The sequence below is a fragment of the Bos javanicus genome, chromosome 5, assembly GCF_032452875.1.
Source record: "Bos javanicus breed banteng chromosome 5, ARS-OSU_banteng_1.0, whole genome shotgun sequence".
Taxonomy (NCBI): Eukaryota; Metazoa; Chordata; class Mammalia; order Artiodactyla; family Bovidae; genus Bos; species Bos javanicus.
The window spans coordinates 109,758,628-109,784,272 of NC_083872.1; the positions used below are offsets into that span (position 1 = coordinate 109,758,628).

Consider the following 25,645-nt stretch of genomic DNA (forward strand, 5'->3'; position numbering starts at 1 on the left):
CTAGATCCCACACACTTCAACCAAGACCCAGCACAACCAAATAAATAAATAAATGTTTAAAAAAAAAAAAACAGGACATAGGATCTGCCCTCAAGGAGCTGACAATTGGGTTCAGATAGGAAAGGATCATTGCCAGGTAGGAAGTATTATCTTGTGAGACTGAGAAGGGGCCCATTCAAGACGTCAGGGGAGGTTTTGTGGAGAAGGGGCTGAGTGGCCCCTCAGAGAGAGAGAGAGAGAGAGAGAAGTGTTTTAAGAGTTGAAACTTTTTAACTTGTCTTGGTTCCCACATGCAAAGAACAAGCAGAGTTCCTCCCCAAGGACCATCTCACTGCCCCAGGGGGAGGCAGGTTGGTGGGTTAGGAAGAAAGGGAATTCAAGAGGGAAAAGACAAACATGCTAACATCTCAGTGAAGAGAGGGATGGGATGGGGAGTCTTTGAAATTACCTTCTTTGGCTTATTTGTGCTCTTTCATTTTGGGAGAAAATAGACTATGGAACCTCCTTTTGTATTTTAACATAATAGTCTCCCCAAAAAAGGGAAAGTTAATGAGAAAAGCATCCATGCTGCTGCTAAGTCGCTTTAATCGTGTCCGACTCTTAGCCACCCCATGGACTGCAGCCTACCAGGCTCCTCCGTCCATGGGATTTTCCAGGCAAGAGTCCTGGAGTGGGGTGCCATTGCCTTCTCTGAAAGCATCCATATCGCCCCATGTTTCCTCTAGACTTATGGTCTCTGGGTCCTGATCCCCCCACAAGCACAGGTCTTTAGCCAAAGCTCACCTGCTCTGAAGCCCAGCCTAGACATGTCAGCATGGTGCCCTCGGAGATTGTTACAGCAGAACTGCCGAGGAGAAGCCTGTAAATAGTTTGGGCCACTTGGGCCAGACACCCCTAACCTTATTTAGAGGAGAAGTTACCCTGATTTCCTGGAGATGTTTACTTCCTGACCATGAAAGCCCTGAGGAAAGAGTAGGGACAGCTGACACCTGACCACTCCCCTGCCCACCTGCCTGGACCTTGAGCTGGGACCGGGCGGGGCAGAGCTGCCCCGGGGGTTAATGCCTCAGCTCTACCGGGTGGTGGGCCAACCTCCTGCAGGAGCACTTGAGGGTCCACCCAGGGTGCTGTTCGACACCGCCTTTCAGGGTGTCCCAGCCTAACGTGCGTGGAAAGCACTGAGGCCCCTGGTGCGCAGGTCCGGGCCTGCCGTCCCACAGGAGGGCTCCGGGTGGACGTCTGTGGCTCTTGCCAGCCCAGCGTCCAGGCCCTCTTGTGGGGTAACGGCACCTACAACCTCTTTTGTGGGTGGCCATGTGATCAGGTGCCCTGCTCTGGAGGCAGCCCAGGCCAGGCAGGCTGACTTCTCCCCCTGGAATTTGAGTGTTGAGCAGAGACACACACACTGAAAATAACCGAAGCTGATTCATCCAGTCGCGAGTCACTAAAGAAGGAAACCAGTGTCTGTCTGCTTTCTCGGGCCCCTTAGCTGCCTGGGTTCTCATCCTTCCCGAGGCCTGCCTGTTTACTTTTCATTCCATTGTGTGAACTAATTCCTATTCTTCCAGTAAATGTCCTCACCCTTCCCCAAAGTTAGCCCTAAAGCCTACTTCCATTACTGGAAACCAAAAACCCCCAAAAGGTATAAGTTCTAACCCTCATAACAACCTCATTTGTCATTATTATCCCTATTTTAATGTAAGGTAGTTGAGCTTCACAGAAGTTAAAAGACTTGCCCAGGGACCCAGAGCTCACGAGTGCCGCACTCGAACGTGAACCCAAGTCATCTGACTCAGAGGCACGACAGGAGTGTGGGTTTCATCATGAGACTAAAACGAGCCCACTTCCCTGGTCTCTGCAGAAAAATTCTGATCACATCAGTGTCTCTGAATAGCAGGAATCCTCTCCAAATCAGAAAAATGGAGAAAGTAATACTTCACAGAGTTATTGAGAGTTGATATTGGCCTTCTGAGTCTACCCAAGTACAATGTTCTCTGTGTCTCTCTCTTCTCTTGCCCTTTGGGGCTCTCCCCTACATCTCTATCCCCCTCCCATGTCCTGGTGTTCTGTTCCTGAAAGGCCTATCAGAGAATGCAGGAAAAAGAAAAGAAAACGCAGACACCCTCCAGGAAGGAGTGCAAGGGGCACATAAATATGCATAAAACCTAAACCTTCCACCGAATATGCCTTTGGAAAGAAGAGAGCAAGAGTTTTCATTCCTCTTGAGGATGATGGAAACACAGAGACACTAAATGTTTACATTGAGGTTACACCGCAAACTCAGAGGCAAGGTGACCCCAGGCCAGCTGGTCTGAAAATTCCACAGAACAGGTGTCCCAAGTTTCTGGTTTGGAACCCGCCTGATCCCTGCTTCCCCTCTTTCCCTACTGTCTGTCCCAATTCAAATAAATCATTTACACGTCCACGTTGGGCAGATTTCTAACAAAGTTTCCCCAGACCTCTGTCCATCACACATCTTACCTCTCCCTTCAGGGCTGTGACTTACTTAAACTGTTCTTATAACTGTTTGAATGGGGGGAAAGTTCCCAAAGTTGTATTCCCTACGCTGGAAAAATTAAAGTTCCCTTAGAAAATACAGTTAAAGACAGAGTGCTATTTCCACTAAGATTTCTGATGCTTCTTTAGAGACAAATTAAAGTTTTCCCAGGACTGTGATTATAAATAGCACATATAACTAAAAGATCAACCAGAGTTTCCCTGGTGGCTCAGTGGTAAAGAATCCATCTGCCAATGCAGGAAACAAGGGTTCGATCCCTGATCTCGGAAGATCATAAAGCAACTAAGCCCACGTGCCACAGCTATTGAGCCAGTGCTCCAGAGCGTGGGAGCCACAACTTTTGAAACCCACTCACCCTAGAGTCTGTGCTCCACAACAAGAGAAGCCGCTGCAAGGAGAAGCCTGTACACTGCAACCAGAGAGTAGCCCCAAGAAGCAACGAAGACCCAGCGCAGCCAAATAAATAATTAAATTATAAATATATATATATATACACACACACATATGTGTAAAGATCAGTCAACAGCTATTCACAAACTATCCGCCATAAGCAAGGAATTTACCAAAATTGACACCAGCTTACAACGAGTAAAAAAAATCCACACAGCATGAAGTTATTCAACGTAATTTTGATCCTTGTGATTTTTCTGGTTTCTAGGGCCAAGAAAACAAATACCCAGATAATTTCTGGGATTTCTTTTCTTCTCCTTTACATTGATTCCTTCCAGTCTTGAAAGGTTTATACCCAACAGCAAATGAATTTTTAAAACTATGACCCATCACTTTAGCAACTTGCACATAGGCATTTGTCTTCCACAGACACACAGATTATTTAAAGTTACAAACATAGTGTGGTTGCTAGTTTATATTCTTTTTCATTTTATAAGTCTTTCCCTATTTCTCTCTGTATGTGTCTGGATGTAAGCGTTCACTGAAACACAAAATATTCCATTATACGGATACACCACAAAATTTTTAAACTGTTCCTCTAATGTGGGAACATTTTAGTTATTTCTATTTTTTTTCTATTATAACTAACACAGTCAAGGATATCTTTAATGTATTTAGAATTTTTAAAATCTTTATTAAATAACTTCCTTGGGAAAAATTCCTGGGTATAGTACTTTTATAGCTTTTCCTAGTATCATGTTGCATTCCTCCCAAATTTTACCAATTTACATGCAACCCACAGTAAAAAGCACAATTTTACAGCACCCTTAGTAGCATTAGAGGCTATGTTTTTAATTGTTACTTCTATCAGCAAGAAGTAAAGCAGAGTTGCTATGATCTTCACTTTTGATTACTGTCAGTGAGGAACATTATCTGTGTATTTTTTCTTATTCATTTACTCATCTGAATACATTTCTTATTTCTTTCTTTAAAAAAAAATCATTATTTACTTATTTACTTGGCTGCACCAGGTCTTAGTTGCAGCATGCTGAATCTTTAGTTGCAGTGTGAGAACTCTTAGTTGTGGCATATGGGATCTAGCTCCCTGACCAGGGATTAAACCCAGGCCCCCTGCACTGGGAGCGTGGACTCTTAGCTACCAGACCATCAGGGAAGTCCCTCGTTATTTCTTTCCAAAATGCTGGCCACGAACCACCAAACTGATTTCATGACCCACTAATGAGTCATAATCCACAGTCTGAAAAAAATGTAAAACAGGGTTTCATTTCACACTGCAGTCTCTGTTATCCCCTCCAATGAACTGATACACATGGATTAAGCCAAATCAACTGGACACCTGCCCCCAGCAGCCTGTGAAATAAATCGCCCATTTTCAGAGACTAGATATTGGTGGTCATGGACAAGCAGGTGTCAGTGAGGACTAAGACGTGCTGTCGCTGTCGCAAGTGGCCATCCGGGGGCTAGCTGCCTTCCCAGGGTTTGCCTGGCCTGTCCCTGAGATGTGGCAGCTCTGTGGTGTCATGTTGGGAAAGGGCATTTGGGCCTGAGGTCACAGAAGCCCCTGGGGGCCATCCTTCATGTGGACTAGCCCAGAGCATCTCCAGTCCAACCAAGAGGCTAGAGCAGCAGGTGAATTATGCCCACACCCTGGCCGTGCCAAGTGATTACGGGGGAACCAGAAGGAGGCCCAGGCTGGGTAAGCAAAGGCATTGTCTCAGGAGGTCAGATCACTCCAGGAAGAGACATGAGAGTGCTTCGTGGACCAGGCAGGCACTGGGAAGAGGCCCCTCCAGGTCAGCACCCAGGGATGCTGGAGGATGAGTCCAGGCAGGAATGTGGGAGAGCTGAGGTCATCCTGGGGACACCGGTCTCCCAGCCACTCCCACAGTGATCCACAGATCCATGACCTTTAGACAGGTCCTAATTCTCTTGCCTATGGATGAGGGGAATGACCAAGCCTTGCCAGGGGTCTCAGAAGAGATAGTACTTTTATGCCAAGCCATCAGGGAGACCATAACCAATCTCTATCAGCCAAAATTACAGCAAGCACCTTGAGAAGCTGTTGACTGGTGGAGTTCTGGCTCCAGGTCAGTAAATTATGCTTTCTAGTGTGTCTACATTTCTAATGTCTCATGTTCAGAACCTTCCGGCCTTACCTAATTTCCTTGAGCACCTTAGGCATTGCAAACTCAAACTTGCCTTCCACCCCCTTCATAGCACTTATGAATATTCATGAGGTGTCCTTAGACAGAAAGCACTGGAAAAACCTGTTCCGACAGGTGGGCTCTCCTGTGGGCAGTAGTAACTGCAGAGAAGAGGTGACCCTGGCCCTTAGATATTCAGGGAAATCCCTCAAATTCAGGAGGAGTTCAAGCTATGCTGAAGGGTTTCAGGCCTGAGAAAGATAAGAATTTCTAACTCTTAGGTGTTCTTAAGTTGCTTCTCCCTTCTTCAGAGTGGCTACCACATTCCTAATTGTGGTGTCCATCCTTCTAAGTGTCCAGCCTCCTCGCAGCAGGGGGGAGATCTACACGTGACCCTGACAACTACTAACAGGAAGTCCATCACCTACAAGAGGACACAGCTCTCAGCCTGCGGACTTGCAAAAGCATGCTTCTCTTCCCCCGCTTTCCCTGGAATACAAATCAGAGCATTTCATTTAGTGAGGAGACCTGTTCTCAGAGAGATGCTTCCTCCTTCCTCTGAAACAGCACCTTCACCCTGAGCCTCTCTGAGGGGCTTGACCATGTGGACAGGCGCAGCAGTCACACACCTGCCCTAGACAGCTGCTCACAGGAGAGAGAAAGCCATAACCAAGCTCACCTGGGAAAACACCATCCCGATTGAGCAGAATGGTGGGCTGCAAACTTAGCTCGTTAGAATCACCCTGGAGCTTACAAAAATTGGCTGTGTCTCAGACCAATTAAGCCAAAATCTCTGGAGATGGGACCCAGGCATCAATATTTTATTTTATTTTACTGGGAATTCCCTGGCAGTGCAGTGGTTTAGATGCTGTGCTCCCAACGCAGGGGGCACAGATTCGATCTCTGGTTGGGGAACTAACACCATGTCTCTCAGCTGCACCACTCAGCAATAAATCAATATATAAAAAATATTCCTGGGCTTCCCTGGTGGCTCAGTGGTAGAGAACCCGCCTGTCAATGCAGGAGACAGCGTTTGGATCCTTGACCCAGGAAGATCCCACATGCAAAAGATTAACTAAGGCCGTGTGCCACAGCTATTGAGCCTGTGCTCTAGAACAGGGGATCTGCAACTACTGAAGCCCATACGCCCTAGGGCCTGAGCTCTGCAACAAGAGAAGCCACTGCAATGAGAAGCCTGCGCCCCACGGCTAGAGAGTACCCGGCTCTTCCCAACTAGAAAAAAGCCCATGCAGCAACGAAGACCCAGCACAGCCAAAAATAAACACATAAAATTGAAAATATATATATTTAAAAAAAAAACAAATTGAAGTATAATTGACCTACAGCACTATCTTAGCTCCTGGTGCACCACATAGTGATTCGGTATCTCTATATATTACAAAATGACCACAGCCAAGCATCAGTACCTTTTAAAGCTCCCCAGGTGTTCCAACATGCAGACCGGGTTGAGAACCGCTCCCAACGGTGCAGCCTTCTGTAGATCTCTCATTTAGCAAGACTTCACCCTTCTCTCGAAAGGAACCTTTATAACAGCGAAACCTCTAAACCGTTGATCACAGTAACAGACCAATTAGAAGAACTTTGGGGGTGGGGGGATGGGATGATGGGGACGGATGAGCAGACAAGGAGAGGGCTTTACATCCAGAGGGTATTTTACCATGGAATCACAATCCTTGGATTCTAAACAAAGCCAGTCTCCAGGAAGGCATTCGGCCCCTGCCTCGCTTCCGGAGCAGCTGAACTTCACACCCTTTGTCAGAGCTATCCGAGAGAAACACCTGCGCGGCAGCCACCGCGGCCCCCGGTGCGGTCACCCGCGCCGGGTCCAGCCCGGGGCTCCGGGCTTGAGCGCGCGGCCTCCGCTGGCCGGAAGGAGACTCCGCGGTCGGGGGAGGGGGCACGGCCTCGCTGCGGAGGTGATGGACGCGCTACCCCCAGCGCCGGCAAGGGCATCCGGCAGCCGCTGTTTGCGCGGAGGCGGCTGGGAGCCCTAGCCCCGCCGGCTCTCGTGTAGGTTGCGGTGGGGGGGCGTTTGCGGGGACCCGCGCGGTGGGGCGCTATCGGTAATGGAGGCTCCGAGACGGCGCAGCTGCGCTAAGGGCGCGTTTAGGAGACGAAATAATAATACCAAGATGTCAGAAACGAAAAGCCTTCCCAGCCACAAGCGATTTAAAGGTGTGACTTTTGAACGCAGCAGCAGTCGAAACAGCGCTTGACCGTGTGGTGCGGAGACCCGCCCAGGAGAGGACGGGGCGGCACTCACCCGCGGGCCCTCGGGCCGGCGGTCCTCGGCGCGCGCAGGTGCTCCGGCCGCTCGCGTGCTGAGCGCGCCCCGCCGGCCCCAGGCCCAGTCCACGCCCGGCTCCGGCGGCCGGAGAGCGCGACTCGCGCGGCGCGAGGAGGAGGCCCGGTCCTGCCGCAGCCTCCTCTGCGCCCGGCTCCGCGGTCGCTATGGAAACCAGGCGCAGCCCGAAAGGTGACACAGAGAGGCGCCCCGGGCCCTCCCGGCCTCTGCGGGGCCGGGCCAGGTCTGCGGTGGTGGGGCTTCCCGGGCCGCACCCTCAGAACGTCCCCTCCACCCGCAAACAGACCCTCCCTTCCCCGTCCTCCTGGCCTCCTCCCTCGCCCCCTCCCCAGCCCCACCTCAGTCCTCTCGGTTCCGTGGAAATGCTGGCTCTTCTCCGGCTCTTCCAGTCGGAGACCCCGGACACTGGGCTGCTCAGCGACCTGCGCCTCTGCTGGGGTCCGGACCCGGCCTCACTCTGCACGAGCACTGGACTGCAGCGGCCCGCGGACTGGAAAGCAATCTGCCAAGCCCTAAGGAAGGCAGATGGAAGGCTGGAGAGCTCGGAATAAATTCCTCAGCATTTGCCTATTATAATCGGAGCAGAAAGAAGCCTTAGCGATGATCGCGTCTTCAAGGATCGTTGGCTTCAGTAAGACATACATCAAGCTGAGTGGCGGAGAGCAGAGCGACTCCAGCAGCACCCTCAGGACAGGGCTGATGCCTCCAAGAGCCCCGCGGCTCCTGAGTGTCTCTGTTGCTGCCTGATAATCCCGCCGTCCCTACCTCTTTTTCCTTTTTTTTTGGTAATACCACCTTCTATCAGATTATGTTAACACCTCAGGCCTTTTAAGGTCTGCATAGTATTCTGGGGCACAAGTGTCCTATTTAATATTTATTTTATCTTTTGGCTTCACTGGGTCTTCGGAACTGCCAGCCCTGGCTTAGTTGCCCCTCAGCCTGTGGGATCTTTGTTCCCCAACCAGGGATGGAACCTGTGTCACCTGCTTTGGAGGGCGGATTCTCGACCACTGGACCGTGGGTGCAGTCTCCCTCCCTGCCACCTTGGCTCTTCTGTTGTCCACAACCATTAATGTGAGTTGCCTGAGCTCCAGGATCCCTGTGTGGCTCAGAGGTGTTCCAACTTAGCACCCAGAGTCCTTTCTTCGTCTCAGCACTCTGCCTCCGTGTCTGCTCTACCTCAATCTGCAGGTGTTTTGCTCCAGTTCCAAAATAAGGGAAGGAAACACACTTTTATGGAGCTCTGACATTGTGCCTAGGCTATTCGTGGGTTATTTCGTTTAATCCTTGGGTCAGCCTGTGAGATTTTACATCACTGTTTTATGAGCTAAGAACATAAGAACACAAAGAATTTACTTACTTGTGTAACCTACACAGGCAGATCAAGGTAAAGCTGGAATTCCCACCCAGTCCTCTCTGACACACACAACTGACACACAGTTGAAGGCAGGAGGCCATCTGGGGTTGGCCCAAGTTGGGGAAAACTTCCTAGAATATCTAGAATCCCACCTTTCATTCACTTATTTATGAAAGTAAAGGCCCCCGGCTAGGCAACAGCTGGTCCAACAGCTCTGCAGCCTCAGGAGCCACAGGAGCAGAGAGATAGGGACCCATCTGCGGTTCCTGGTGCTGCCCACACAACTGGGGCCATCCATGTGGTACACCGTGGACACTGGAGTCCATCCACCAGAAGATGGAGAGGGCCTGAGCTCTGCTCCCAGGGATGAGGGGCCCAGCAGCTGTGCCAGTTTAGCTTGGAGACCTCTGCTGTCAAATCTCTGATGGACTGTCCCAGGAAGGAGAGGTATGTGGCCCTCTATAGGGCAGGAGCAGGGCCACTAGAGACGCAGGTCAGTGGAGCCAGCTCTCTGCTCAGTCTGAGGATTTCCCATCACTGCTGGCTCACAACAGGGTGATCCGCAAGTGAGCTCAGGAAAATGCAGGGTCCGTGCAGCCAAGAGTTTGGAGGAGGATACCCTTCATTCTCCAAGGCCATCCTCCACATGTATGGCCCAAATTGATGTGGGTGGCACCAGACACCTGCTTTGGGAAACGTTGACTCTGTGACTTCCAGTTCCCTTTCAAATCAAAGATTCTGTGACCTGTCAGTGTCTGTTTTTCTTGTACTGCTATTTCACTCCAGTAGATAATGTTTTTAGTGCTTTTGACTCTTTGACTCCCAAAACAATTCAGAATGGTTCGTACTATTAGAATGCATATTTTTTTAAAAAAACAAAAATTTTAATGAAAAAATTGAATCCAGGAGGATCTCTAGGAAAAAGTGAGTTGCTACAGAATTCAGGCACTAAATGAAAAGCAAAATTTGTTCCAGTGAAAGTCGCTCAGTCATGTCAGACTCTTTGCAACCCCTGGACTATACAGTCCATGAAATTTTCCAGGCCAGAATACTGGTGTAGGTAGCCGTTCCCTTCTCTAGGGGATCTTCCCAACACAGGGTTCAAACCCAAGTCTCCTGCATCGCAGGCAGATTCTTTACCAGCTGAGCTACAGGGAAAGCCCATGTTTGCTCCTAGTCTGGGCAAATAGAGGCAAGTGTGATGTTATTGGTTCTCACTGTTCAGGAAGGGGATGCCCACACTCCACTGGCCTCAACTTCCCACTGGGACTAAGAAGCCCTGAACGACAGGAACAAGTTCTTCCCTTCATTTTATTTAACTTTTATTAAAACTTTTTAACATTTACTTTTATTTATTCAGCTGCACTGGGTCTTCGTTGTAGCATGCAGGATCTCATACTTGTGACGTGGGATCTAGTCCCCTGACCCAGGATTGAACCCTGGGCCCCTGCATTGGGAGCTCGTAGTCTTAGCCACCCCCAGGGAAGGCCCCTCCCTGCCTTTATGCCCTCCCCTTCAATAACATGCATGGGAACATTTTATACAGAGTTGGTGCTTAGTGTGTTCTAATTGACTTGACTTACTTTTTTTCACCACACCGTGAGGCTTGTGAAATTTCAGTTCCCTAGCCAGGGATTGAACCTGGGTCACAGCAGTGAAAGCCCAGAATCCTAACCACTAGGCCACCAGGGAAATCCCTTTTTTTGTTTGTTTGTTTTATTTTCTTTTTTTCAAAATTATTTATTTATTGGCTGTGATGGGTCTTCAGTGCTGCAAGGGGTTTTTCTCTAGTCGCGGCAACCTGAGGCTGCTCTGTCCTTACAGTTCTCAGGCTTCTCATTTCGGTAGCTTCTCTTGTTGATGTGCTACATGGGCTCTGGGGCGCTCGGGCCTAGTTGCTCTATGGCACGTGCGATCTTCCCAGACCAAGGATCAAACCCATGTCTCCTACATTAGTAGGTGGATTCTTTACCACTGAGCCATTGGGGAAGCCCCTGTTTTTCACTTTTCTTAAAGATGGACTATGATGCTTTCTCCCTGGGGCCTGGTAGAAGCAGTGTCCTGGTCAGGCTCTCAGCCGTGGCTCTGAACTCACATGATACTTCTCCGGGGAGGGTGGAAAGGAGGCTGGACCTGGCTATAGTGGGCCCCAGGCTGCCGTGGTGGCGCCCACTGGTCCCTGCTCATGTCTTCTGAGCAGGTTTCCATCCTCAGTGTGTCTGTGCTGCAGAGCACAGCTGCTCCACACACAGGCCTGCTTCCCTCTGGAGCTGTGGTCATGCCCAGTAGTAACAAGAACCAACACCGCTATTTCTCCTGCTTAGAACACAAGTCCCCTGTTAGGTGCTCATCCTGCCACTGCTGTTAAGCAGTTACTTACTTCTCAGCTCTTTTTCCAGGTGAGGAAATGGAGGCACACAGGCTCAGGGACCTGCTCAAGGTCATAAGCCCCACGGCGACCTTAGCATTCTGGCTCTAGGTCTGTGCTCCCAACCACATACCCCCTGCCCCTCGGCAGGTATCTGTATGTCCTTAATCAAGTCACCCTGGGACCAAGATCCAAAGTGAGGTTTTCTTGGTGAAAAGACTGCTGGTGCTGTGTTCTCTGCCCTCCTCTTTCCAGGCTCCTCTCTTCCCTGGAGACAGGCGCTGAGGTGGCCCTGTGTTTCCCTCCCCACCCAGCTTCCTGGGAGGGCTGCTCTCCAGCCTGCGCCCAGCTCTGCTTGGCTCAGGGCTTTGGAATGAAAGACACAAGACTGAGCTCCTAGGAGTGACTCACCTCTGCTTGGAGGGATTACTCACCTCTGCTTGGAGGGCTTTCATGCCACTTAGCCATTCCTTCTCCATTTTTCCTAAAAATGCCAGATGGTCTATATTTTATTTTAAAATCAGCAGGGGGACTTCCCTGGTGGTCCAGTGGTTGAGAATCTGCCTTCCAATGCAGGAGATGTGGGTTTGATCCTACATCCTACATGCCGCAGGGTAGCTAAGCCCATGTACCACAACTAGAGAATCCCCCAGACACAGCAATGAAGACCCAGTGAAGCTAAAAGAAAAAAAAAAGAAAGAAAGAGTAAATAGACTTTTTCATAGACTTTTCTTTGGGTGATTGTCAGCACAACTCGTCCCTTCACCTCCATCTCTCCCACTGTCCTGGGATCATTACAACCACCTGGGCAGGTACTGCAGACCCTGAAGGCCTGGGTCGCTCTCCACCTGTGACCTGTAGGTAGACACTTAATATGAACCTCCTGATCCCACTGTCTCAGGCTGTCTCAGGTCCAGTGGAACAGGGCCAGGATCAAGCCCTGGGTGTGGCTTCCAGGCCTGGGTCGGCAGGAGCAGGTCTGTGCTGGGCATCTCCTGCTTCTGCTCCTGGTAGACTCAGCTAAGCCCAAGGGCAAGAAGACACCGAGGGCGTGCCCACAGGAGGCACGCCCTCCTGTGAAGTTTCCCACACAGCCAAGAGTCAGCCCTTTCTTCCACTCAGCCCAGCCGAGTCACTGGCACCAAGCACACTGTCTGGAGTCATATGAATCTCATGCCCGTGAATGTTCTCTGTAGGAGGCTCCCAGGCTTGAAGCAACAAGCAAGCAAGTCAATACTCTTCCCACCTGGACACCGTGGGCCTGCGGGCCTGGGAGCAGCCAGGCTCCCCCGTGGACTCTGTCAAATCTGCTGAGACAAAGGCCAGATGGAGGCTGGACTTCAGGGGTCACGCAGAGAGCATCTGCTCTGTTACAGGGTGGCAGGAAGTACAAGGACCCATGGCTTCCTCTGTCCATGGGATTCTCCAGGCAAGAGTACTGGAGTGGGTAGCCATTCCTTTTCTCCAGGGGAATTTTCCCGGCCCAGGGATTGAACCTGGGTCTCCTGCATTGCGGGAAGATTCTTTACCATCTAAACTTCTCTTTACCAGAGAAGCCCCATTGAACAGGTTACTTCACCCAGGTTACTTCAAAAATGTCTTTAGACCTAAACTGAGAAGGTCTGGATTTGAGTTCCAGCCAGATTACCTATTAACTGCATGGCCCTGAGCAAATCAATGAGTTTCTCCAAAGCACAAATTTCGTTATCTGTCGAATGGGAATGGAAACATGTTTCCTTCACACAGGAGCACGTGAGAATCAAATAACAGCACACATGAAAACATTTTGTAAACTGTAATCTCTGGAACTGTCAAGGGTCGTATAAAATGCTGTTTATTGCAGTTAAAAATGATAGTTTAAGTAGTTTGTTCCTCTATACTCAAGTTTTGACCAGAACAGTGTGAACAGTAAACAACGGTGAGCTTTGATTTTCTCTCACTTTCTAGTCCACGTTCTGCTCCAGGCAGGCAGGAGCAGCAGGCACTGAGGGTCGGGGTGGGGGGGCAGGTGGCACAGCGCAGACCTGCAGGGCACACAACAGGTAGGAAAGAAACACGTACCTGTGTACTCGTCGTGGTCAGGGGCTGGATCCTGACAGACTTTAGGGTGGGCTGGAGGGGGCCAGCCCCCCACAGAGCTGACCATCACCCAGCGAGAAGCACAGTGGATGCTGACCCGCTGACAAGCCTCCCTACCCACTGGGCTCCCTGCCCTGGGCTGCTCAGAAAACCCTGGTCACCTCTACTCTGGACCTTGACTGCAACGACCTTGGAAGCAGCTCACTGGTGGACTTGGGATCTCTTCAGTATCCACAGCCCCCGTGTTTCCATTCAGACTCCCAAGCAGGCAACACTGGCTCACAGAAAAGAAGCCTACATTTTAGGTATCAGAAACTTCATCCTTTATGCATCCCAGTGCCTTTGTGTCCGGGACAAGAGTTCCAGCAATAAGGATGCTGCTGTTGCTGTTACCAAACAAAGTTCATGTGCACAGTGAGGGCAAATAGAAAGATCGGAGTTTGAAGCAGAGGGATGTTTATTGCAGAGCCCAACATGGAGAACAGATGGCTTATGTTCAAAAACACCGAACTTCTCTATGATTTTGGGGGGGAAGGTTTTGGGGTTTCTTTTTTAAGTATTTATTTATATGTATTTGGCTGCTCCAGATTTTAGTTATGGCATTCAGGGTCTTCGATTTTCATTGTGGCATGCAGGATCTTTTAGTTGAGGCATGTGGGACCTAGTTCCCTGTCCCTGCATTGGGAGTGTGGAGTCTTAGCCACTGGACTACAGGAAAGTCCTGAAATGTATTTCTTAAATAATGAGACTTGAAAGTCAAGATTACACCTTGATCCATGGGCTGTAGGACGGATATTGTGTTAGCAGGCAGGAAAACAGCATTCATCTCATTGTACATCTATCTCCATCAGAGCTCCTGGTGACCAGGTTCCTTGTCACTGAGCAGTAATATTTTTGGAAGGAATCTCTTTTTCTGAGCAGTAGGTCTCTGCAGAGGATTTAAAATATTAGTTGAACCATGCAGTAAACAGAAGTGCTGTCAGCCAGGCTTTGTTGTTCCATTTATAGAGCACAGGCAGAGTATGTACTCTTAGGGGCCCTAGGATTTTTGGATTGTAAATGAGCATTGGCTTCAAGTCACCAGCCACAACAGCCCCAGCCACAACAGCCCCAAGAAGAGAATCAGTCTGAAAAAAAAGAGAGAGAGAGAATCAGCCTGTCCTTGAGGCTTTGAAGCCAGGCACTGACTTCTTGCTTGCTATGAAAGTCCCAGATGGCATTTTCTCCCAGTAGAGGCTATCTCATCTACACTGAAAATCTGCTGTTTAGTGTAACCACTTTCATGAATGATCTAAGCTGGATCTTCTGGCTAAGTTGCTGCAGCTTCTACATTAGCACTTGCTGCTTCACGCTGCACTTTTATGTTATGGAAATGGCTTCTTTCCTTAAGCCTCACGGACCAACCTCTGCCAGCTTCAAACTTTTCTTCCGCAGCTTCCTCATCTCTCTCACCATTCAGAGTGTTAAAGCTTTTCTGTGGATTAGAGTTTTATTAAGGGAATGTTGTGGCTGCTTTCATCTTCTATCCAGACCACTCAGACTTTCTCCATATAAGCAGATATCATATCAAGTGTTTTCCTTACTTATCATTTGTGTGTTCACTGGACTTGCACTTTCAATTTCCTCTAAGAACTTCTTTGCATTCACAACTTGGCTAGGACTTCCCTGGTAGTGCAGGGGATAAGAATTTGCTGTCAATGCAGGGGACACAGGTTGGATCCCTGGTCCAGGAAGATTCCATGTGCCTCGGAGCAACTAAGTCCGTGCACCACAGCTACTGAGCCTGTGCTCTATAGCTCACGAATCACAACTGCTGAGCCTGCATGCAGCAACCACTGAAGCCCAAACCCTAGAGCCTGTGCTGTGAAACCATAGAAGCCACCACAGTGAGAAGCCCAAGCACCACGAGAAAGAGTAGCCCCTGCTTGCTGCAACTAGAGAACGCTTGCACACAGCAACAGAGACCCAGAGCAAACAAAGCAAACAAGAAAACAACTTGGCTACCTGGTGCAAGGGGCCCAGCTCTCAGCGTATCGTGTCTCAGTTTTCTTGCTTTCTTTTTTTTTCGTTTTGTTCATGCTACATGGCATGTGGGATTGTGGTGCCCCACCAGGGGTTGAACCCACGCGCCCTGCAGTGGAAGTGTGGAATCTTAACTATTGGACCACCAGGAGAGTACCCCCACCTCAGCTTTCGGCATGCCTTCCTCACTAAGCTTAATCATTTTTAACTTTTGAGTTAAAGTGAGACGAGTGACCTTTCCTTTCGCTTGAACACTCGTAGGCCTTTATAGGGTTATTAATTAGCCTACACTCAATACTGTTCTGTTCAGGGAACAGGAAGACCGAGGAGAGGAAGGGAGAGGAGCAGTTAGTGGAGCAGTCAGAACACCCACAGCATTTATTGATCAAGTTCGTAGTCTTACACGGGTGCCCCAAACAGTTACAATAGTACCCTAGGTCACCATAACAAATATAATTAAAAAGTTTAAATTATTGTGAGAATTGCCAAAATGTAACAGAGACACCAAGTGAGAAAGTGCTGTTGGGAAAACTGCCAACGGACTTGCTCAGGGCAGAGTTGCCACACACATCATCAATCTGTAAAAACCACAGTATCTGTGAAGTACAGTTAAGTGGAGCACAATAGAACAAGGAATGCATGCATTGCTAGGTTATCAAAATTAAAAGGAGAGAATTTTAAAAGCAGCAAAAGAAAAACAGCTTGTTATAAGGGGACTTCGCTGGTGGTTCAGTCGCTAAGACTCCATGCTCCCCATGCAAGGGGCCGGGCTCCATAGATCACCCATGCCACAACTAAGACCAGTACAGCCAAATAAATAAATAAATCTTTAAAAAAAAGAAAAAAATTGTGTTAAGTCTGATGGCAGCAGGTAACTCTGCAGAGGAGAAAGTGCAGCCTTAGTGAATAAGAGGAGAACGGAGCGCATGAACTCACACTGAAGAAAGGGCAGTATGCACGAAGGTGCTGAAACTTTACAATGGTGCAGAAAAGGCCAGGGGTGAGTGTGTGTGCATGCGTGTGTGTGTGTGTGTGCGCGTGCGCATGTACACGTGTGTGTGTGTGTGTGTGTGTGTGTGTGTGCATGCTCAAGGATGTGGTTGGAAGCCCCTGTGCAAAGGGCAGAGGCTGGCTTGAGTGTGAAGAGTCCAGAATTGGAGTGAGAAGGGTTTGCTGCTTAACCAGGGGAAGGGTCAGAAAGAGATTGCTCAGAAGAGTGAGCGGAGCGGGTAGACTCTCTTAAGCTTGCAGACGCAGGAACAGAACAGGCCGTCTCTCAGTCTCTCCCGCACTCTCCTCCCAACAGCTGTGCAAAGACCAGCACGTGACCCTGCAAGCACAGCACTGCAGCTTCTGACGGCACCAGGAGGAGGGCAGGGAAACAAAGGCCACAGGCACAGCCACGCCAGCTGCCAGGAGCCCCAGTCCCCACGGCGACACAGAAACAGTCGTGAGACTGCATCCAATGTCACTCTCCACCGGGGACCGCCCAGCCCCCACCCCGGGACTGAAGCGCCAGGCCCGGGAAACAGGCCGCTCCTCTGTCTCTCCCTGGAAGGTCCAAGGGCTGCTCTAGCTGGGCAGGGGGGATTCCTGGGGAGCTGGGGTGGGGAGGTGGATGTTTAGGGAGCTCCGATGACAGAGCGCAGGGCCAGCTCAGCACAGCTCAGACCAGGCTGCCAGCACAGCTCGTGCCCCTCCTCTGTGCGATGCCACTCCTGCCCGTGGGCTGGGTTCTGCCAGCAGGACTCCAGGAGAAAGCAGACCCATCTCCTCCCTCTCCTCGCTTCTCCAGATCAGCCCTCCACCTGTCCCTCCTTTCTGCCTCAGGTCCTACACCAAGACCTCTGCTTCGATGACTTCAGACCCACTACACACAATTCACATATTACCTTAAACCAGACGTTTTAACTTTCCTGAGCCTCGATTAAAAAAAAAAAAAAAAAACTCCTACCTTCTCTCTCTCTCAAGGATAAAATGGGGTTTAAAAAGTAACTAATGGGGACTTCCCTGGTGGTGCAGTGGACAGGAATCCTCCTGCCAGGGTAGGGGACACAGGTCCTGGTCCAGGAAGATTCCACATGCCACAGAGAAACTAAGCCTGTGCACCATAACTACTTAGCCTGAGCTCTAGAGCCCGAGAGCCGTAACTACTGAGCCCGAGTGCTGCAGCTACTGAAGCCTGAACACCAAGAGCCTGTGCTCCCCAGCAAGAGAAGCTTGTGCAGCGCAGCAAAGAGTAATTCCTGCTTGCTGCAGCTAGAGAAAGCTTGTGCACAGGAACAGAGACTAGCACAGCCAACAAATACACTAAAAATGATTTTTTTTTAAGATGGAGACTCTTTTTCAGGAGATTAGTCACTCTGCTGGGCCCTCACAGAGGTGCTCAGGAGACCCCGTGGTCTTCCCAAAATGTCTTGATTAACCCTGACAGTGCTTTCCAGCAGAGAACACTGATTTCAGCGTTAAGTAATACAAAGAGCACAGGGCTTCCAGGTGGCTCCATGGTAAAGAACCCGCCTGCCAATGGAGGAGTTTCAAGAGATGTGGGTTCAATCCCTGGGTCAGAAAGATCCCCTGGAGAAGGAAATGGCAACCCACTCCAGTACTCTTGCCTGAAGAATCCCATGGACGGAGGAGCCTGGCAGGCTACAGCACATGGGGTTGCAAAGAATCGGACACAGCTGAGCCCACACACACGCATAAGAGCACAAACCTGATGTTTAATCCTCCTGATCAAAAGGGAGGTGATAAATTGTTAGTCTCTAGTCATGTCCCTTGACCCTCCTAGAACCCATTCTTTTCCTAAGGAGATTCGCTGCTTCTGTCCAAGGCAAACAGATGGGCTCTAGGCCCTCCTCCATTCACGAGCCAGGTGGTCACCATATGTCTCAGATCAGGCTGCTCCCACCTGCTCATCCCCCGCCCCCGCAACATCCCCCCATCTCCTCCCACTCACCTGCCTTCTCAACCTTCCAACCGGGTCCATCTTATTACGCCTTTAATGGAACCCCTTCCTATCCTCCTTCATATTCCAGGCATTTCATTGCTTCATGTTTTCTAGGGTTTTTAAATCCACTCTTCTTTTTCACTGCCACCCCTTGTCTTGGGCCGTCACCTCAAGGGTGCCGACAGAGAACGCGAGGGAGGCGGTGTCTCGAGTGAGGCCGGTGGCCAGGTATGGCTGCACAGGTGGGACCCCACATGCAGACCTACGGAACCCTCACGGGCCTCTCTCCTTCCAGTTCACAAATCTGGGCAAATGAGACCTGGGTCCCCGTGAACCTGTCTTTCTTGTAGGCTGTGACAAACATCTGTACTTTGAGTGGGTCACAAACACTAAGAGGACACGCGCAGGGCAGCCACATTGGTCTGACTTAACAGATCAGACAGAGCAGTGACAAGGAGCCGAGATAAGGCTGGACCACAGGGTGGCAGGTACTGAGGCGGCCTTTTGGGAAGTGAGTCCAGGAAACCCTGTACCAGCCTGGGGTCTGGAGATGTGGGTTGTGGGCTGTACCGTGTGTAGCTGAGCATCACTGGGGAAACCTCCCAAACATTCCGTTTTCTTCTGGAGGGGCTGCGGGTAGCCGAGTTGGGAGGTAAGGGACTGAGACGGGGGAGTGGACCGGAAGGGGAGTCTGGAGAAACCATGACAGCACGCGATGGCAGAGAGCCACGGCTCCAGGAAGGGCAGCAGGAGCCAGGACTGGGGCTGCCTTTTAGGGAAGCAGCCTTACCAGCAATTCCAGTTTAAAAAATAACTTTGCCAGCGCAGATCAAGTCTTGGCTCCTTCTGCCTGGAACTACGACGAGGAACATGTCTTTGGGGTTCAGCCACAAGTCTCTCTGGCCCCTCCTTAGTCTGCTGGTTACTGGAGACAGCAGAGGCTCGTGGAACCCTTTAGCTGGGGAAGGTCCCAAGGGCCTCGGTGAAAGTCTGGCCTCAGAGTTGGACAAGGCTAACAATTATTGATAACAAGACAGACTGTTCCCTGGCACAAGAGCAGGAAGAATGTGGCCCCACCGCTAGGGAGGAAGCTGTGGCTGCCTTTCAGCGTGACCTTCCTGGTTATCTTCCCACCAGAATCTCTCTCAATGTGCTATCCCACATGGTATTAGGAAGACTGAAGCCAATTAAGATGGAAGGAAACTTCTTGTTTCAGAAGACACATTCACTCCATCCCCCCCCTCCAAAAAAAACCTAACAAAAATCCAGAAGTCCGGGGACTTCCCTGGTCATCCAGTGGCTAAAACTCCAAACTCCCAATGCAGGGAGCCTGGGTTCGATCCCTGGTCCGGGAACTAGATCCCACATGCGGCAACTAACACCTGGCATGGTAAAATAAACAAATTAAAAAAAAAAAAAAAGAGCAGGCATCTCAGACTTAATGCACTGGATTGCTTCCCACTCCAAAGCAATTGATTTCCTTGTCTTATTCAAATCACTGAAGGAAAACCACTATTTACCAAGTCACTCAGGACAAAAGCAAAGAGTTATCCTTAATTCTGCTTTCTCTGTGAATCCTATTCTCCATTTCACCTTCAAAATGCATTTCACAATGGACCACAGCTAACTAGTGCACCGCCTCCACCAGATCTAAACCACCATCCTCTCTCTGCCTCAGACCACAACCCCTGCCTCTCTTCCTGTCTCCAACCTCGGCCCCTTTGGCCTGCTCCGTCCTCCATGGAAGCCTGAGTGCTCTTTCTAAAACAGATACTGCATCATGTCGCTCTTCCCGTTAAAGATGTCTCCAGACTCCAGATCTATATCTGTCCGCATCCTGCCAAGCCCTGCTTAACTGGCCCGTCTACTCCCTGGGCATCTCCCACTCTCCTGTGGTCCACAGGGTCCCGCCCACCTACTGGCCTTCCTCTCAACGTGCTCAGTACTTTCCCTTCCTGAACACGCTCCTCCCGGGGCTCTGTGCCTCCTCAGTCTCCGGGTGGCAACATCTCCTCCAACACCTCCTCAGACGTGCTGAGCCAACCAGCCCCTCCAGTCACTCTGCCTGGTTTTATGTGTGACTCAGAGCACTTATGAGCACGTGAAATCCTCTGGCATATTCGTTCTTTGTCTGTCTCCAGCTGCCCCATCTCCCACCACCACTCCAAACAGAAGTTCCTCCAGGAAGGGACCTGTCCGTTCACTGCAGTCCCCAGCCTGGAATGTGGCTTGGCCCCTAGTAGGGGCAGACATCGGGGGAGGACTCCAGCCCCCTTCCCATTCCTGCCCCCATGATGATCCCTCCAGAGAGGAAGGGGGTCCCTGGGAAGTCCTTCTCGCCGCTAGGCCTGCTTCCATGGCCTCCTGCTTCCTCCTGTGTGGACCCCATTTGCTGGGTGTGGTTAAGCCACCAGCCCCCTTATGGCTGGGAACGAGGGTGGGTGCCAAGAGTAGGGGCCAGCACTTCAGAGAAAACACAGGCCACAGCCCAGCTCCACAGCATCACAGCTTCATGACTCCAGCTGCGTTTCATTAAAAGTGGGCTGGCTCACTGGAACCCAGACCCTGTGGCCAGTAGTCTGATTTCTGCCTCATTTTTGTTCTCCTCCAAGCTTCAATTAAGGGAGCAACAAAAGATCTCTATCATGAGCCATGTGTGATGATGATCTCATCAGCTAAGACAAATATTTTTTTCTGGTTGTATTTATAGAACCTTTCCTTGTTTCCTTGGACAACCCTAGCTGGCATTATCTTGTTCGCTTTCTTTCCATCTAGATCTGTATCTGTGGGGGGCGGCTTTTTATCTGCTGCTCTTTGCTGCCTTGGATTTCTAATTCCTCTGTTTTGCTTCTCAGCTTTCATCTGTGGGTCTCTTTTAAAATCAAACAGTTTGGAATTTCCAGTTACCAAGACAGTAACTAGAATTAATTTTAAAAAAAAAATAGACACCATTGGCTATGGATGAGCACTTGGCGATGGTTTCTCCTAGCAGTTATCTCAGTGCCTTCGGGAGGAAAACTTGGTTCTCCTTTCCCGGTTCTGCCAGTCACATGTTTCCTGGCGACGGGCCTCCCTTCAGCCCCACTGGGTGGGAAGCGCAGCCCGCCCCTGCAGCCCTGTGGACACGCACCCTCTGCCGCTTGGAGATCTACGTGCCAGCAACGTTCTGGCTTGCTCAGGGGCCCATTTACCCTGGGTCCTGTCAGGGCCAGGAGAACGAGACAAGACCCTGGGAGCGGAGAGGGTGGGGGGTTAGGGGATTCCTGTGCAGCCTGGAGCCTGCCCTACTGACAGGGATGCAGAGGGCAGACAGTTCGGCCAACAGATCTGCCCTCAGAGCTTAACTCTGGTTCCACAACTTCTTAGCTAAAGGTGTGTTAGTCCTGTTGGGCGGAATGGTGCCTTCCCCATGTCCCCGCTCGCAGGCCATGTTGCCTTTAAGAAGTGGGACTGCTTCTCCGGTTAGGATCTGATTTGTGGGATTTTTTAGTTCCCCAATCAGGGATTGAACCTGTGTCCCCCGCACTGGAAGGCAAATTCTTAACCGCTAGCCCACCAGGGAAATCCCAAGACCTCACTATTTTTACGTATAGAACCCTGATGATCATACGGCATGCAAACAGGTATCCAGTGTATCTATGGCACTTTTCTTCGGGGGAGTGATGATCAGGAAAAAGGTATTTAAAAACACTCTTTGCTTCCCTGGTGGCTCAGAGATTAAAGCGTCTGCCTGCAATGCAGGAGACCTAAGTTCGATCCCTGGGTCAGGAAGATCCCCTGGAGAAGGAAATGGCAACTCACTCCAGTATTCTTGCCTGGAGAATCCCATGGACGGAGGAGCCTGGTGGGCTACAGTCCACGGGGTCGCAAAGAGTCGGACACGACTGAGCGACTTACTTCACTTCACTTTTAAGTGTTTAAAGACACAGAGGTTGAACAACATCATCTCACTCTTAGCTCTTGCCTTCCCCTCTCATGATCAAAACTTGTCTTTCAGCAAAGAATCTAAAACACATTCCCTCTAATTTATGTCTGATAAAAGTTTAAAACAGCATCTCTCATAGGGATGCTGCTGCTGCTGCTGCTGCTGCTAAGTCACTTCAGTCGTGCCTGACTCTGTGCGACCCCAGAGACGGCAGCCCACCCGTCCCTGGGGTTCTCCAGGCAAGAACACTGGAGTGGGTTGCCATTTCCTTCTCCAATGTATGAAAGTGAAAAGTGAAAGTGAAGTTGCTCAGTCGTGTCCAACTCTTAGCCACCCCATGGACTGCAGCCTACCAGGGTCCTCTGTCCATGGGATTTTCCAGGCAGGAGTACTGGAGTGGGGTGCCATTGCCTTCTCTGCTCATAGGGATATTTGCTTACTAATAGCCCCAACAATGACTTCCGATAAAAAGCCATGAAGATCTAGTCATGGAATTGTAGCCTGGGCCAAGCAGGAGGAGGCTGCTTTCTGAGAAACTTGGATTTATTTATTGACTAGCTTTTTAAGTTAAAAAAAAATTTGGACAAACTGCCTGCCAAAAGATCTTGTTTATAATCAATTTTATATGTAGGAAGCTTCTTCTTGGGTACGCTTTAGAAATAGAAACATAGCTTCAGCCATAAAAAGGAACAAAACTGGGTCATTTGTAGTGAACGGGATGAACCTAGAGTCTGGCATACGGAGTGAAATGTCAGAAAGAGAAAAACATAGAGTGTATATTAATGCATATGTATGAAATCTAGAACAATGGTACTGACGAACCTGTTTGCAGGGCAGGAAGAGACCAGATGTGGAGAATGGACTTGTGGACACAGCTGGGGAAGGAGGGGGTGGGACGAGTTGAGAAAGTAGCATTGGCGTGTGTACATAACCACGTGTACCATAGCTGGGGGGAAGCTGCTGTAGAGCACACGGAGCTCAGCCTGGTGCTCTGTGATGACCTACAGGCAGATGGGTTGCCCAGGAGGGAGGCTCAAGAGGGATATGATATGTGTACGCATACAGTTGATTCGAGTTGTACAGCACGACATTGTAAAGCAATTACATGCCAATTAAAAAATAATAAATAAAATATAGCCAGTTCAAAAAAAAAAAGGAGAAATAAAGAAATGGTGCAACTTCCAGGATCTTTTAATGGTCTTTCTGAAGTCAAGAAAATTCTGAAAATTCCAGAGCTTGTGATCACCTAGATCGAGGCCTTCTCAGTGTCCCTAAAATCAGAGCTTCTGGATTTGGTCACTTTTATTTTGCAAGACTTAACTAACCGGGTTAGATGGGAGGGCAGCGGCGGTGCTTGTGTGCGTGGGAAGGGGAGGGTGGCGGTGCGTGTGCAGCAAGAGGCAGGGCTTTTCGCAGCCTCTTTCTTTCACCCTGTGCAGACCTTGCCACATGTGCACGATAGCTGGATTTATGTCCCTGAGATTCCCTGAATTAGCCCGACTTCCTCAAAGTCACCCTCCCGCAGTTCTTGGCTTTAACTAGAATCTTACTAGTGACCTATGTCAAGTGTTGGCTTTAAAAGTAAGAAAGAGACTGGGAACAATTAGATAGGGTCTGCATAAGAACAAATAAAATGACTGGAAAACAGATCCTTTGCAGAATGCAGTTAGAACTGTTAACCTTGGACTAGGAAGGGCAGAGAAAGAGGTTATTTTGTGGGGACAAGTAATTAACTCTTCTCTTTTGTCTACCTTTTTGGAGATCAGATCAGATCAGTCACTCAGTCGTGTCCGACTCTTTGTGACCCCATGAATCACAGCACGCCAGGCCTCCCTGTCCATCAGCAACTCCCGGAGTTCACTCAGACTCACATCCATCGAGTCAGTGATGCCAGCCAGCCATCTCATCCTCTGTCGTCCCCTTCTCCTGCGCCCAATCCCTCCCAGCATCAGAGTCTTTTCCAATGAGTCAACTCTTCACATGAGGTGGCCAAAGTACTGGAGTTTCAGCTTTAGCATCATTCCTTCCAAAGAAATCCCAGGGCTGATCTCCTTCAGAATGGACTGGTTGAATCTCCTTGCAGTCCAAGGGACTCTCAAGAGTCTTCTCCAACACCACAGTTCAAAAGCATCAATTCTTCGGCGCTCAGCCTTCTTCACAGTCCAACTCTCACATCCATACATGACCACAGGAAAAACCATAGCCTTGACTAGACGAACCTTTGTTGGCAAAGTAATGGCTCTGCTTTTCAATATGCTATCTAGGTTGGTCATAACTTTCCTTCCAAGGAGTAAGTGTCTTTTAATTTCATGGCTGCAGTCACCATCTGTAGTGATTTTGGAGCCTAGAAAAATAAAGTCTGACACTGTTTCCACTGTTTCCCCATCTATTTCCCATGAAGTAGTGGGACCGGATGCCATGATCTTTGTTTTCTGAATGTTGAGCTTTAAGCCAACTTTTTCACTCTCCACTTTCACTTTCATCAAGAGGCTTTTGAGTTCCTCTTCACTTTCTGCCATAAGGGTGGTGTCATCTGCATATCTGAGGTTATTGATATTTCCCCCGGCAATCTTGATTCCAGCTTGTGTTTCTTCCAGTCCAGCGTTTCTCATGATGTACTCTGCATAGAAGTTAAATAAACAGGGTGACAATATACAGCCTTGACGAACTCCTTTTCCTATTTGGAACCAGTCTGTTGTTCCATGTCCAGTTCTAACTGTTGCTTCCTGACCTGCATACAAATTTCTCAAGAGGCAGATCAGGTGGTCTGGTATTCCCATCTCTTGAAGAATTTTCCACAGTTTATTGTGATCCACACAGTCAAAGGCTTTGGCATAGTCAATAAAGCAGAAATAGATGTTTTTCTGAAACTCTCTTGCTTTTTCCATGATCCAGCAGATGTAGGCAATTTGATCTCTGGTTCCTCTGCCTTTTCTAAAACCAGCTTGAACATCAGGAAGTTCACGGTTCACATATTGCTGAAACCTGGCTTGGAGAATTTTGAGCATTACTTTACTAGCATGTGAGATGAGTGCAATTGTGTGGTAGTTTGAGCATTCTTTGGCATTGCCTTTCTTTGGGATTGGAATGAAAACTGACCTTTTCCAGTCCTGTGGCCACTGCTGAGTTTTCCAAATTTGCTGGCATATTGAGTGCAGCACTTTCACAGCATCATCTTTCAGGATTTGGAATAGCTCAACTGGAATTCCATCACCTCCACTAGCTTTGTTCGTAGTGATGCTTCCTAAGGCCCACTTGACTTCACATTCCAGGATGTCTGGCTCTAGGTCAGTGGTCACACCATCGTGATTATCTGGGTCATGAAGATCTTTTTTGTACAGTTCTTCTGTGTATTCTTGTCATCTCTTCTTAATATCTTCTGCTTCTGTTAGGTCCATACCATTTCTGTCCTTTATCAAGCTCATCTTTGCATGAAATGTTCCTTTGGTATCTCTGATTTTCTTGAAGAGATCCCTAGTCTTTCCCATTCTGTTGTTTTCCTCTATTTCTTTGCATTGATTGCTGAAGAAGGCTTTCTTATCTCT

At 49.4% G+C, this 25,645-nt stretch overlaps 1 protein-coding gene across 3 annotated transcripts in view; it reads right to left on the reverse strand.

The window, feature by feature from the left end:
* MICAL3 (microtubule associated monooxygenase, calponin and LIM domain containing 3) overlaps nt 1–8,227 on the reverse strand; it is a 156,762-nt gene extending 148,535 nt beyond the window's left edge. Inside the window, exon 1 of one of the 3 annotated variants that reach the window (XM_061418398.1) lies at nt 7,738–8,227. The gene's annotated coding sequence lies outside the window, so the exon portion shown is untranslated. Of the gene's footprint in view, nt 1–6,500; nt 6,807–7,357; nt 7,441–7,737 lie in introns of those variants that run through there. The other 2 variants (XM_061418399.1, XM_061418400.1) reach the window with 2 other exon arrangements.
* Nucleotides 8,228–25,645: the final 17,418 nt, after the last annotated feature.